The sequence below is a fragment of the Leptopilina boulardi genome, unplaced genomic scaffold (assembly GCF_019393585.1).
Source record: "Leptopilina boulardi isolate dan_hultmark-lab unplaced genomic scaffold, ZJU_Lbou_2.1 LbouV2_121, whole genome shotgun sequence".
NCBI lineage: Eukaryota > Metazoa > Arthropoda > Insecta > Hymenoptera > Figitidae > Leptopilina > Leptopilina boulardi.
The window spans coordinates 163,028-176,389 of NW_026137665.1; the positions used below are offsets into that span (position 1 = coordinate 163,028).

Sequence of the window (13,362 nt, forward strand, 5' to 3'; positions counted from 1 at the left end):
TGTTTCACTGGCTTCATCACAAAGTTCCAAATCCCCTAAAATAAAACTATAAACCAATACAAATCAGTAATTATGCACCAAGCACGAGGTTCAACACGTTTCCTGCTTCATGGGAATGTAAAAAGAAAGAAAAAAAAAAAAAAGTTCAAAATAGATTTTCCCAAAAAATGTCAAAATATTTTAAAAATATATAACTATTTTTGACAAAAAAAAAAGTTACAACTAACATTTAGAATGACTGTATTCAAAACATTTCTTCATAAAAATAATAATAATAATAATAATCGAAAGTAAATCACGATAGATATAATTAAACTACGAATAATAATTAATATTATTTTTATTATAATGAATTCATTTAAAATTTTAAAAAAACATTTCAACATCTTAACTACAATTTACAAACCCAATAAAAATTTACATCTAGAATAAAAAAAAAAGTTTAATTATTTTTCAATAATTCTACATTTGTTAACAACGTATATTTATTTATTTAAATCATACACGGGTTTACAAAATTATACCCTTTATAAAGAAAATAAAGTTTGGTTTATAAACAAAATTTAATTTAAACTAAAAAAAAATATTTATTTCACTCAAATAATAGTTGACAATTATCAAATAAATATTTATTGGAACCAAATCATTTTTATTTGAATAAAATAAAAATCATTCGAGAAAATAATTTATTTATTTGAAATAAATTCAATTTAAAAAATAATAGAATAAAAAAGTTAATAAATAAAAAATAATTAACAAATAAATAATTATTTGACATATAAATAAACATTGCTAACTCATGGAGGAAGTGTTGTAATACCAAAATTTTTCAAATTCAATTTCATATTTTTCTTTTCTCAGGAAATCACATTTTTAAAAAATGTCCAAATTTTTCAAAAAAAAAATGTTTATATAAAAAAAATATTATTTTTACATTCGATGTTATTACTTCTTATTAAAAAAAATTATTTACTCTCTAAATTTGAATTAGTAAAATTTTTAACTAATTTGAATTAGTGACTCACTTTTTGCTTTTGTATTAGTAAAATTTTTAACTAATTTTAATTAATGACTCACTTTTTGCTTTTAAATTAGTTAAATTTTACTAATTCGATAGTAAAAAAAAATATTTTTATATACTAATTATTAGTTAAATTTTACTAATGCAAAAGCAAAAAGTGAGTCACTAATTCAAATTAGTTAAAAAAATTTATTAATTAAAATTTAGAGTAAGGTATCTATTTAATTAATTTAATTTAATTTTTAATTTTTCATATTAAATTATTTTATTTATTTATTATTTTTCTTCAATTACTTCTTTTTGAAAATGTAAAAAATTTGTTTGTTTATTATTTTGAACATTGAAAATTTTCATTTTTTTTACTTTGTTATTGTTTGCATCAAAATGTTTTTTTTATCAATTTGTTAGTTATTGTTAACATAGAAAAAAATTTAATTTGTTTTTCTGTTCATAAAAGTTTTTTCTAACATTACAAAATTTTATATATTACAAAATAAGAAAAATAAAAATATTTTTTATATGTAATAACTAAAATTAAGAGAAATTTATGTAGTAACAAATTAAAAGAAATTATATGTAAAAAATAACAAAGTAAAAAAACAAAAATTTGCAATATTCAAAATTAGAAACAAAAATAATGTTAAATGTAAAAAAGTAATTAATGAAAAATTATAAATAATTAAAATAACAAATGTAAAAACATAGAATGTGAAAATAATAATATTTACGTTTTTTTAAATCTAACATATTTTTAAAAAAATTTCTAGTGTTATGTGTTATCACAGAAAATTATAAGGTATTAAAATAAGCTGCAACGCTTATTATTTTAATCCAATTTTGCTTATTTTAATACCAAAATGGATTAAAATAAGCAAAATTGGATTAAAATAATAAGCGTTGCAGCTTATTTTAATGACTTTTAATTTTCTGTGATCTCTTTCAAATTCCCAAACTTTCCCTGATTGTTGGGCACCTTAAATATCACTATAAAGAAGCAAAGTGTTCATAAAATAAGCAAAAAAAAATTAATACTTTAAATTGGCAGCAATTTTTATTTACTAACAGTCAAGTAATCTTTTATTTGAATAAAAAAAAATTCAGTGTAACAATTAATTTAACTTTTAGTGTGTACAGAAAAGGGTAAATTTAATAAATCTATTTTTAAAAATAAGAAAAACAAAACACTAAAAACTTGGTTAAAAGACAATTTAATATTGGATTTTGAGCTTTATTACCGTAATTTCAAAATTTTATTAGGACTTTACAACACCTGTTTATTACGAGTTAAACCTGTCAACACAAAGAAAAATGAATGCACCATTGTCTCTCTCTCTAAATTTATTTAATCGTTGTTGGCAAATTTTACTCATATCAACTTTGATAGTAATAGTAATTTTTAATTTTTGTTTTTTTTTTTTAATGAAAAAATACTGCCACAACTATTATTAGCAAATAAATTAAAATATACAGAGTGTTTTTAAAACAAATTTTTACAGTTTTGATAAACTGCCCGTGTGGAAATCTTCCCAAAGTCGCCCAAAGTGAGACTGGGCGCCAATCTGGGCCAAACTTGGCTTCCCAAAGTTTGAAAAATGAAGAAATAAAAGAATTAAGTTAATTAAAAAAATTATTATTTAAATAATATGCTGACCAAATATACAAAAAAGCGCAACTGTGAAAAGCTGAAAAAAATGTTTGTTTTTCATTGTACTTGGGCAAAGTTTGGGTCAACCCAACCTGGCCCCAACTGGGATTTCCCAAAGTATTCCCAAACTCAAATTTAATTTAATATTCTGTTATAAATGAATAAAAAACTTGAGAAATAATAAAACTGGTTAATTATATTTAATTTATATGCCGTTTGGAGATTTTTCCAAAAGCCAATATGGGCAAAATTCACATTTAAGGAAAAATAAGGAAATTGAAAACTTTAGTTAATTATATTACTGCTTAAATAATACCTTCCCTGAATAAATAAAATGTATGTCAAGTTCTTAGTTTTTAATTTATTGAACTAAGCTAATTAATAATAATAACTTAGTCGTTTTTTTGAGTTTGGGCTTTCCCACTCTCAATCATTTATTTCCTATTTTTATTCAATTTATTAATAATAATTGAACAAAATTTTGACTTGAACGACAACTATACTTTGGTACTTATTAATTACTGGTAAAAATGTTAAATTAAAATAAATGAAATTAAGTAAGTGATTATATTTTAATTTATTGTCTAACCTAATGATATTTTTCACATCTTTGATACTGAGAAATTAAAACTTGTCTGCAGGTACGCGTCGTTAGCATAGTGGTTAGAGCGTTAATCTATAAGTCCGTAGGTCGTAGGTTCGATTCCCCTCGTGCGCAGTTTTCTTTATTTCATAGGTTTACGTTATTTCTAGATTTTCATTTATAAGTTGTACCAAAACTTGAAAATCTAATACATACACTATTATTTCATTTTTAAATTATATAAATATTTTTTTTACTTTTTTTTACTAAATACATTGTTTGTTAGTCGTCATCTTTAATACAATTTCATTTAAAAGGAAATTATATTTATTCATTTAATTTACTCTATTTTGTTGTTAAATTATTTATATAATTATTAATTAACAATTATAAATAAAAATGGAATAACTCAATCTGGCCCCAGCTGGGATTTCCCAACCCTGGGAAATCTTTGGGATCAGCGTTACGCGCCCAGTTTGGGCGTTGTCTGGGTTGCCCACTTTGGACATATTGGGAAACCCAGTCTGGACCAGATTGGGGCCCAGACGACTTTTCCACACGGGTGATTTTATTTATTAATCATTAATTTGCCATAATTATGCCATTTTCTATTTGATATACGTCACTGATATTTCTCATGATAGAACGTATATATATATATACCCAGATAACACACGTACTAGTACGGTAGTAGTATAATACTAGTACGACGTACTAGACGTACTAGTACTGTACCAGCCATGTACCTTCGCACGGTACCAGGTACTGTACTAGTACGGCGTACCGGTATGCAATATCGGTAGAATACGAGTACTATACGAGTACGACGTACTGAAAACTTTTGTGACTTAGTATAACGTACTGTTATTGTACTGGTACAATACTAGTATGATGTACAATATAAAATATTATATACCCTCCCCTTTCTCTTCCCACAATAGTATTTTCATTATTTTCATTTATTATTCAAAAGAAAATCTGTGGGAGAACTGAAATAATAATAATTCATTTTTATTGAATCATTTTTTTTATTTACATCATATATGTAACTTGTATTCTCACTTATCTTAAAATATCTGGTATTTTATATTATTTTAATTACTTAACTTTATCAAATATTAATTGATTATTTCTTTACATTTAAACATTATTTCAAAAGAATTTTAAACTTGATGTTATAAATTGCTTTGAAATTTGCTTTGAAAAAGATATTATCACATCCTAACCTATAAATATGTTATATGTATAAGAAAAACTATAACGAAATAACACACAATTGAATTTAAAAATATATCAATATGATCAAGACCGAATTTATGAATTTTTCTCATTATAAATGTAAAAGATTTTGATGTTTTTCAATGAAATAACACCATGGCACCATGTCAAAGTAAAAGAATATAAATCTTATAAAGATCGATAATTTAATATAAATTTAATCTCGGATATTCAAGATGAGTACAGAAGCACAAGTTACAAACGTTAAAACTCTTTTGCTGCATCATAAACGACTTTTTTCACCAACATTTAATGCACCGTTTTCAGTGACGCGTTCATATTTGACAATTGTCAAGAAAGTGAGGTTGGGTTGGCATTACCAGCAAAGATTCCCAGTACGACGTACCAGTATTATACTTGTATCGTACAAGTATGTTGTGCTTCTTATTTCAGAAGTACGACGTACTGGTATTGTACTAGTACTATACTTTTATCGAGTAATCATATTTTACAATTCTAACAGTACGACATACTTTTATTGTACTAGTACCGTACTGGTACGACATATATAATTATTTTGTACTTGTATAAAACTAGTATAATACTAGTACGCCGTACTCGTAAATAACGATTAGTACGCTTGGTTATCTGGGTATATATATACATATATTTTGTTCCTCTATATACTATTTCTACATCATCGTCTTTATTTATAACTCGTTTCCGTTTTTGTGACATCAACAGCGAACTTGAACTGAAACTTTTTAATTTTTGACAATTTACAAATTCTACCATTCACTTTTTTTGTATTGTATATTTATCACTTTCAAACTTATTTTTTAATGCATGCGTGTATATAAATATTTGTTTAGGTAGATTTATCATTAACTTTTTTTTTTTTTTGGTTTTCTGTCAAATGGTGTTTACTTTATTGATGATTGTGTGCAATAAATGTTTACTAATGCAACGCTTTTAGGTATCTGTTGTTTTCGGCCCACGCATTTTAGTCATAGCTTACGTAGTGTGCTTTTTCTGATGACGCGAATTTTCAACGTAGTTTAATTTTACACTTGGCAATTGTATTGTTATCATACCACGGAACTTGCTAATGTGGGCGATCTTGTCTTTTTTTCATTATTAAAAAAAAAGAAATAAAAATAGAAATAAAGTATAATATCTGAATGAATCATGATATATTAATGAATATGAATTTTATGAATAAATACAAGAGATAACGTAAACAGAGAGAATAAAAAAAAATTGAAGAATTAAAAAAAAATACCTATATAAAAAGCAGTGTAAAAAGAAGTAAGGTTTGATATCTAGTCAAAAAAATCTATTCTGAATATTAATTTAATTCAATTCATTCAACAATATTAATTCTTAATAAACAATTAACGTTTTGATTAATTACAGGTAAAACTTTTCAAATTAAAATTTATTCTTATTAATTATAAAATTTATCAAAGTTAATTATTCTCCATTTACAATTTTAATCAATTTGAATTAGTAAAAATGTTAATTTATTTAAATTATATAGTAACTATTTGCTATATAAATTAGTTAAAAACCAGGACTGATAAAAATCGGGACGCATGATTATGTTCTAAAAATCATTAGTTAGAATTTTCATTTTATGGAATTTCATTTGTCATAATTATTTTTGAGCCGAATATTTATTTGTTCGAATTATTATTTTGCAGAATTTTTTATCAAACCGATTTTCTATATTACACAATTTTTATATAACCGAAAATTCACTTCACAGAATTTTTATTTGTTCGAATTTTTATTTGTCAGAATTTTTATTTTCTCGAATTTACATTTAACATAATAGGCATTTTAAAGAATTTTTATTCGACAGAATTTCGTTGCATAGAATTTTCTTTCAGATGAATTTTCATTTGTTCGAATTTATTATTTTATATAATTTCCATATAACCGATTTTTCATACTACATAATATTTACTTAACCGAAAAATCATTTAACAGAATTTCTAATTGATAGAATTTTCATTTGTCCGAAATTGCTAATGGTTGAACAAACAATCGACAGAAAGATTTCGGCGCGATTTTTAAAATCAATTAATCACAATTTGATGGATAATATTTTATTGGTTGATTTTAAAAATCGCGCCAATATCTTTCTGTCGATTCTTTGTTCGGCTTTTTGCAATTTCGGACAAATGAAAATTCTATCAATTAGAAATTCTGTTATATGATTTTTCGGTTAAGTAAAAATTCAGTAGTATGAAAAATTGGTTATATAGAAATTATATCAAATGAAAATTCATCTAAAAGAAAATTCTTTGCAATGAAATTCTACCCAATAAAAATTCTTTAAAATGCCTATTATGTTAAATGAAAATTCGAGCAAATAAAAATTCTGACAAATAAAATTCTGTGAAGTGAATTTTCGGTTATATAAAACTTCTCTAATATAGAAAATCGGTTTGATGAAAATTCTGCAAAATACTAATTCGAACAAATAAAAATTCAGCTCAAAAATAATTATGACAAATAAAATTCCGTAAAATGAAAATTCGAACTAATGATTTTTAGAACATATTCATGCGTCCCTAAAAATCAAGATTTTTTTTTATTTAAATCAAATTTTCTTTTACATACGTAATATTTTTTAAATATTTATAATTTTATTAATGAAATTAACATTTTTGAATTAAAAGTTAAAACTGTATAATAATTCATTTTTTTTAAATTGTTGCTTTTAAAAAGTAAATAAATTTTGATAAAATTTTAGTAAAGTATTCAATAATAGGTTGAAAGATGAATTTCTAGGTGGTCAGTTTTTTTTAAAAAAATTCTAATCTTTATTTTAAAAAAAAACTGTTTTGCCAAGTTAAAATTTCTGAAATTTTTATTTTAGAAAGACATTGAATTTCTGAAATAAATGTTCTAATATGCTTCAATTAAATTAATATTAATATGGTTCATTAAATAAATTAATTAATTAATTAATTATAAATAAATATTTTATAGCAAAAAGTAACTATATAATTTAAATTAACATTAAAATTTTTTACTATTTTAGATTTAAAGAGATGATAAAATAAAAGATGAATAATAAAATGCATAAAATTTTTGAAATTTATTCTGATAAAAACGTTTTATAAAATATATATAAAACTATGATATGAATCAGAGATTTTATTGTAAACCAGTATACCCATTGTTTACATGAAAGACATGCCTCATAACACATATCTAAAATCATTTGGCAAACCACGAAACTTTGTTAAAATACATCTTTTATGCGACTTTTAACGATTGATGATTGCATTCTTGCCAGAATTGTGAAAAACTTTTATAAAACAGATCATAAAATATTTTTGAATTTTATAAATATTTAAATAGTTTATAAATTTTTGATATTTATTTATTATTATTATTATTATTATTATTGATAAAATTTTACAATTTTTTTATACCTATTACCCTCATAGCACCAAAACTTTCTTAAAGATTTACTAAAGATTTCCTAAAGATTTATTTGAAATGTTTAGAATATTTAATTGCAATGTTTAGTGAAAATTGTGTAAAGATTTAAATGTCTCACTTGAATAAATGTTTAGCGCGAAACGTTTCACAAAGTTTCACACTAAACATTTATTTAATCGGGACATTTAAATCTTTACACAATTTTCACTAAACATTGCAATTAAATATTCCGAACATTTCAAATAAATCTTTAGGAAATCTTTAGGAAAGTTTCGGTGCTGTTGGGGTAGTTATCATTTCTATTTACTCGATTCTATATTTTGCTGATTTAGAATCATAACCTAAAAAATATAATTTAACCATGGAGTAGTATAACTACTGTTCAGCAATTAAACGAATTTTCATCTAGATGCCACATCTCTGTCTTCATTAATTGTTCAATTCATTTTGAATTAATTACAACACTTTTTAAATTATTAAATAAATAACTATACCTTCAAAGACAATACTTGAAAAAAAATATTTGGTTAAGTTTTGGTTATTGTAGTTAAAATAAAGTTACTATAAAGTCAACTCTCATTTTTTTTCCTATTACACAATTTGGATAAGTCTTGTCTTACTTTACAATTTTCCGAACGAATTTTCTGAAGAAAATTGTAAATTATGACCAAAACATGTAACAAAAAAAAAGATGAGAGTAGATTTTCCAAAAAAAAAGTTGTAATCGCAGCCTTATGTTTACAAAATAATTCTACTGCTGTTCCATGAAAGCTTTTAACTACCCAACCTTATCAACTACTGTTCACATCAAAATTAATTTTTTCTTCTTCATGTATTGGCTTTGAAGATAATATTGAAATTGAAAACAATTTTAATTATTATTAATTAATTAGACGTAAAAATAATAGTATTTAATATATTTCATATTCCTTTTTGAATTAAAAATAAATTTCTCATCAATTTTATCAAAATTTATCGAAATCCCAAAAAATTATAAATTGACAAGTACTTATTGCACAATTAATATTTGTCATTAATTATTTACAGCTTTAATACAAAATCACCAAATTATTAATAAAATTTAAAAAAAATGAATGAATGACAATTTAAAAAAAAAGACTGTATGGAAATTCCCTCAATAAACAAAAAGAAAAACCTTACCTGAACTTTCGCTTAGATTGAACGAAACACTTTCGACCGTTTGCGCCAGTTCGATTCTCTGTCTCAAAATTAGATACAATCTATTTTTGTGTATCAACGCTCGCTCCAGTTTTAACAGTTCTTCGGACACAAAACTCTCATGTATCTCGATTTCCCATTATAATTTTTTCATAAAGTCTGAAAAGTATAAATTTAGAACACAAACTGAAATCAATTACGAATTTATAACCTATACTTATTTGTTTTTTTTTTCGAAACGCTAAAAGTATAATATAAAGGGAAAATCTTATTTTAAGATTCACGTCTCAAATTAAATAAATCTTAAAAATGTAAGATTGGTCTTAATTTAAACTGACACTTTGCGTATCAAAATATAAGCTATTTGAATTAGGATTTAAATTTTACAGACTGAAAAAATTTTGGTTCAGCAGCTGTTCCAATCGACAAATTTTTATATTAACATCACTCATATAAAAGCCCGAGAAAAAATATTACCTAAGTATAAAATTAATTGAATATGGAAATTTTTCGTTGTACAAAAATTTTTTCAATGCAAAAAAATTAAAATTTTTATCTTTTTGAAGCCTTAAATTAAAAAAAAATCTGACAATATAAAAACTCTCTAAAAATTTGAATCAGTGAAATTTCACAAATTTGCAGTGAAATAACACTGATTTAAATATTCAAATGGAATAGAAACTCATATATTTCTGTCCTATAAATGGAATTAAAAAAAGAAGAAATTTTCCGAATTAAAAGGAATTAAAACTTTTAGGGTCAGTTTGGGTAAAAGGGGACGAAATCGCTTTTTTCACAAATTACGTAAGTTTCTTCCTTTAAAATGTAATATTTGACGGTTTATTTTTTTTAAGTTGTTATTTACATTCCCAGGATTAATTTTATGCAGCAGAAAAAAATTTAGATAAGCTCTAAACGCATGAGACTGTCCTCATTCACCCCAAAATTTAGAAAATTTCATAAAATTTGGGGTAAATGGGGACAGCATAGTTTCTAAGAAAGTTTTCAGAAAAAAGTTTCCTAAAGTATATTACTGTATTAAGGGATGAAAAAACTTGAAAAAAATTTGTAGTAGATAATATAATAGTTGAACCAATTAAAATTTTTTTATTTTTTTTTTATTTCAGTATTTTGTCTCGCATTTGAAAAAAACAAACTTAAAAATCATAGCAAAATTTTTTCTTATTCCTTATGATTCCCATAACAGAAATTCACTTGAATTTTTGATTTTTGTCAATTTGGTTAATAATGACAAGCTGTCCCCATTTACCCCAAAAATTTGAAAACTCAGGGTAAATGGGGACAGCTTGTCATTATTAACCAAATTGACAAAAATAAAAAATTCAAGTGAATTTCTGTTATGGGAATCATAAGGAATAAGAAAAAATTTTGGTATGATTTTTAAGTTTGTTTTCTTAGAAATGCGAGACAAAATACTGAAACAGTTTGACTTTGATTTACAAGTTTTTCTGCATTGAGCGATAACTTTTTTTATCTTGCTGCCAATTGTCAAAATAAAAGCTTGGCAATACTAAAAACCTCTTGCAGGTGATCTGAGGTTAAAATATTGACGTTGAACTTAATTTTTAAACTGTAAATTAAACTCCAAAAGCTCTTGTAATATTAATACAATAAACACCAATATTATTAACAATAAAACAAACAATATATCAAATATTTTTCAAATAACAAATTAGACCCAAAGACGCCGACGGTACGCCACAAAGCAGAAGCAGTAAAAATTGAGGTTATGTTTCTTCCTCGAGTTCGATATATCGATATATTGTAAACGATCGATTACTTAGTTTACTTTAAGAGGGAAAATTCAAACTTACTTTTTGTGTAATTCTTTCAAAATTGCAAGAAAATATTGTAATTTCCAAAAAAAAAAAAAAAATTCTTTTCTTCATATTTTATAAAAGTGTTCATAATAGTTAACGCAGTATCAACTATGAACAACTTTATTATTATTTAAATGATTATTTGATATATTTCCAAAAGTTTCGATGTTACAAAATTTTTTAATTTTTTATTTATTTTTATTTCTCTATTTTATTAAATAATAATAATAATATTTATACTGTTCAATAAAAATATTAATAAATAAAAAACTAATTAAATTAAAAATTCCGAAAGAAATTCATAAACATTGTTTAAATATAATATTGCTAAATAATAAATAGACTACGATAAAAAAAAATTAATAAATTCTTGCAATTTAAAATAAGATTTCCATAATTCTTTCCTGAACCTGTAGACTGCCGGAAAGTCTAAATTTAGGCTTTTTTCCTGGATTTTGCTAAACGCCGGCAGACTAAAATAATATTTTCTATTAACAGTGAATAAATTTCATTAAACATTTTTTCAATATTAACAAATGTTATCTAATTTTAAAAAATTTTGTTTAATTAAAATAAATTCTTATATGGTATTTTAAAAATTGTGTTTACTATAGTCACACTGATTATTTAAATCAAATAATTTTTGTATTTAAATTTTAATTTCTCTTTTTTATGTTTTTCGAGAGAGATTTAAAATAAAATTTAAATAAATTTCCCCGTTTAAGGGTAGGGTCAGTCGGGGTAAATCCGAACGGGGGGTAAATCCGAACGCTAATTATTTCAGCTTAATTAAAATTTTTAAAAATAAGTTCGATATGAGAATTTTTACCTCAGATCCTCTTGAAGAGATTTTAAGTATTATCCCATTTTTTGTTTGTTAATTATCAACAGCATAAACAAAGATAACAAGTATTGCAAAAAAGATTGAAAATCAAAGATGACACTCTTTCAGTATTTTGTCTCGTATTTGAAGAAAAAGAAGCTAAAAATTCATTTTATTATTTATAATTGTTTGTTATGAATACTAGAACAGAAACTATATTTGATTTTTGCCTTCTGTAAAATTTTATTAATAATATCAGACCGTTCGTATTTACCGAAGAAAATTGGAAAACTGGGGTAAATCCGAACGGTATTTTTAATAATTTTTTTTTACATCAAAGCCACACAAAATTGTTTTTATTTGATTACACTATTATTTTAACATTATAAAAGTACATAGAAAAAAGTTTTTTTTTCTATACGTATCCTCGTTAGTAATTAATAAGCAGAAACTTAATCTCTGTTCTCTCGAAGGAGTGTTTCAATTTTTTTGCCAAATGGTTTGTTGAAAAAAGTTTTTCAGGATCTTAATAAAATTTGGTATTCTACGGTTTTTGGGGTCGCTAATTACCAATTTGAAGTCAGTTTTTCAAAATTCAAAATGGCGGACGAGAATTAAAAAATTCATTGGATTCGCTCGAAAATTGTTACTCGGGGGGTTTCAGGGTTAGCAAATTTGATCATTTTTAAAAATAAGTTTTAGGAAAGTACGCCATTTTGAATTTAAAAAATTTGACTTTTATTTTTGTATTTACATTCAATCACTCCAAAATACTTTCTGTACCAAGTTTTGCAAAAATCCGTTATGATTTGATAAAGTTATTGAAGGTTTTATTTGTGTAATGCATTTTAATTTTTAACCTGTTTGATTTTTGTATTTATATATGATGCATTATTACATAATAGGTTTATTATCGTATTTTTTTTGAGTTTTTATATAAGTTTAACAATTGCAATACTTTAAATTTATTTTCCCTAAGATTTTTCTGAAATACAGTGGCGTTCGTATTTACCCCCATATTTTAGGAAAGTTGCAAAGTATCGAGGTAAATACGAACGCTAAGTTTCCTGCGATTGTAATTTATCAAAAATTTTTTCTACCCCATAAAATTGTTCTATGGAAGTAAAGTAACAACTTCATGCACCAGAATACCGGAAGTATTGTCTTTTAAAAGAAAAAACTTATGTTATTGTTGAAACTTACTAAAAGCGTTCGGATTTACCCAAGTTGACCCTATGTGGGCAAAGGACGTTTTTTTGTGGTTTGAAACTTTCTCTGAAATAAAAAATGATTTCGGGTTAAAATTTTGGAGAAATGATTTTGTTTGGTACAAGGAATCTCGCTATTCTACTCATTTACCATAACTTAACGCAAAAATAATAATAATAAAGCAATAAATAGTAAAATAATGTATTATATCATAGTTCATTCAGCGGCCACTTGCTCGAATTGGCGCTGTTTACTGGAGCACTGACACACTCAAGCAACGTCTGTGTATGCGCCGCCATGTTTCTTTTCATTTTCGTTTAAAAATCACACTTTTTAAACTTCATTTTTTAATAATTTAACGCAAAATTATGTATTTTTCGGAGA

The 13,362-nt window shown here is 24.2% G+C and overlaps 1 protein-coding gene across 4 annotated transcripts in view; it reads left to right on the forward strand.

Annotated features, from left to right (window-relative positions):
- The window catches only part of LOC127285160 (uncharacterized), a 32,994-nt gene that overhangs the window by 2,398 nt on the left and 17,234 nt on the right, over positions 1-13,362 (forward strand). The window lies entirely within an intron of this gene.